Source organism: Leuciscus leuciscus (assembly GCF_965113295.1).
Source record: "Leuciscus leuciscus genome assembly, contig: HAP1_SCAFFOLD_349, whole genome shotgun sequence".
In the NCBI taxonomy this organism is placed as follows: Eukaryota; Metazoa; Chordata; class Actinopteri; order Cypriniformes; family Leuciscidae; genus Leuciscus; species Leuciscus leuciscus.
Genome location: NW_028118389.1, coordinates 15,651 through 18,780, shown reverse-complemented (window position 1 = coordinate 18,780; position 3,130 = coordinate 15,651).

Genomic DNA, 3,130 nt, shown 5'->3' with positions numbered 1-3,130 from the left:
GTATTATTACCATTTTAAATAACAGTTTTCTATTTGGACATATATAAAAAAAAAATAAAAAAAATTTTTTTTTTTTTTTTTTTTTTTTCTGATTTCTAATTGTAATAACGATCTCATAGCTTTATTTCTGCAATTGTAAATGCAGTGAAAATATATTATTGGCACTTCTGTGTATGCACTGCAAAGATGTATTTTCCTTGAATGATTTAATTTGACTGGTGTTACCGTCCCAGGACGTATGCATTTGCGTTTTCTAATGGGTAAGTGTCATTCATTGATTTATTGAGTGTGTGTGCGCGCGCAGCCAATGGACCCAATTGCCTGCTGGGAGTTGTAGTTTTGTTGTACGTTGTATTTATACCACAGAAAGGACCTGTCTTTCACTTCGATGGTAACTAAAAAAAAATTCAAGCTGCGATTTTTCACGATGGATATCCTCGCGCGATCGAGTGTAGATTGTGTTAAACACGACAAGAACCAAAAATTCTGCGTTTATTCCTTAAAACAGTCGGTATTTCCCATATTGCTTCTCCTTTGCAGCTGCCATTGGCGCACGTCACAATTATAAGCGCCTGCTATTGGCGTAGGCAATGTTTACAGCACGATTATCAAGTATGTGGTGCGAAAGCAAAGGAACAGTCAGATTTACCATAAATGAACATGGTGAGTAACATTTTATAAACAATATTGTCAATATTGTTTGTTTTCCCTCTATTTTGCTGACGAGAATTTCAAAATAAAGCCCTACCAGAGTCTCAATGCAACAACAGACAGTGATTGAACCGTGAATTTTGTGAACCATTACATAATCCTATATAGGCTAATTATAAATTCAATTGTTATTATACTTTACAATATTACTGTTTGTTGTTGTATTTTTCAAAACTTGAAACTTGTGTGTGTGTGTCAGGTGGATTTTTTTAATGTTTTTGAAATAAGTCTCTTGCGCTGCTCCCCCAGCCTGCATTTATTTGATTAAAATATAGTAGCCTAGGCTATAAACTACAGTATTGTGATATATTATTACCATTTTAAATAACAGTTTCTATTTGGACATATATTAAAAGGTTTTTTTTTTGTTTTTTTTTGTCCAATTTCTTGTGCTCCTCCCTGTCCTAATCTAGGTGATGGGACCTACCAGCTGTTCCTCATCAATGGCAAGAGGATCCAGTATTTAAGCAGAGCCGGGGGGGAGAGAGAGAGACTGGGACTGGGACTGGGACTGGGACTGGGACTGGGACTGGGACTGGGACTGGGACTGGGACTGGGACTGGGACTGGGACTGGGACTGGGACTGGGAGAGGTTTCTTCTCCCAAGAGCCTGAGGCCCCGTTTACACGATGGGAAAACGCAGATATTTCCCTGCGTTTTGGCCTGTCATTTACACGAAAACGCAGTTTTTATCCCAGAGAACGATTATTTCTAAAAACTCCGGCCAAAGTGGAGATTTCTGAAAACGCCGGTTATGTGTTGCCGTGTCAACTGGGAGAAACGGGGTTTTAGGTTCTCAAACGTCACATTATGCGCCAGAAAATGCTTACGTCATGTGAGCGCCCTATGTTCAGAGTTTGTTCCATACTGTCTATGAGTTTGTTTGGCTACTATTTGATCATGGATGCTGTTAAAGTGGTACTCATTTTTACTTTTGTGAAAACGCTTTTGGCCTGTTTGCATTTGCCGCGCTGTCTGTCCACACGAACGAACCTCGCGCCATGTCTATTGTTTTGAAAGGAACAGGAAGTCGCTCGTGCTATTCGTCGTTGTCGATTTTGAGGATTCTGATTGGCTTGCATGGCTTTATCCTTCTCCTTACACTGCCGCCCCTTTGTATTTATGCGGGTTGATGTAAACGACAACTTTTTTTGAAAACGATATTGCGTGCACGATGTTATTTTTGAAAACGGAGGGGGAGAAATATTCGTTTCTCTAAATACCCGGCTATGTGTAAATGTGGCCTGAGACTGTTGTGTTACCAGACTTGGAGTGTTGCTCTTGTTGGTGTATGTTAAGCTTAAGTGTGTTGTTACGCTTAAATGTGTTGTTACGGCTGTAGTGTGCAGCTTTGAATTGCTTGCCCATTGTTGAGTGTTGGAGCAGTAGGGAGTGGGTGCCATTTTTCTTTTCTCATTTTCTCCTGTTTTTTGTTAGTTAGGAAGTAAGGTAAGAGTTCTGTTGTTTATTTGTGTTGATTGTTGTAGGTCAATTAGGTGTTCCTTCTACCGGGTAGTGAGATCTTTTGTTTGATTTGGCTTTACCTGCTCCTGAAGAACAGGCTTCATTTCTTTTTCTTTTGGAGCTGTTTGTTTAGGATTCTTTTTGCACTGTATTTATCACTTATTGTAAATAAATGTATTGGAAATCTTACTTTGTGTATTGTGTGCTGGGACTCAGATAGGTTAACTTTTCTTTGTCGCTGTTCATTTTAGCTTTAAAGCTACTTTCCCTTTTGCCCCTAGAAAATGAATTGGGAACGTAACAGTGGTATTGTGTAATTATTCGAATAGAATTGAGTCTTTTCTCTCTGTTTTGCATGCGTCGTCATAATCATTATTGTTATTGTTGTTATTATTATTTTAATAAATTGTTTTGCCTCTGTCACAGTGTATTCTTAACCTGAATTAGCACTGTTCATATAGGCAACACCAATAGGTGTCATGTAACACAAAATAAACCTATGTTTTCTTCATGATACAGGGCATAATCTTAGTTTCGTTTTTATTTTGTTACCATTAGACATCACTGGGTTTTAATTTGAGGTATGAAAACCTGACGATGCCACATATTGAAACACAAATTCATATAACATATTAATTAGCCTGTCATTTTCTTCATTTTCTAAGTCAATAAAGGTTATGTTAAATGAATAAATGTAGTGTAAATGTTGTAATGAAACCAACTGTACCGTTCAAAAGTACTGTTTGTTGTTGTATTTTTCAAAACTTGAAACTTGTGTGTGTGTGTGTCAGGTGGATTTTTTTAATGTTTTTGAAATAAGTCTCTTGCACTGCTCCCCCAGCCTGCATTTATTTGATTAAAATATAGTAGCCTAGGCTATAAACTACAGTATTGTGATGTATTATTACCATTTTAAATAACAGTTTTCTATTTGGACATATATAAAAAAAAAATA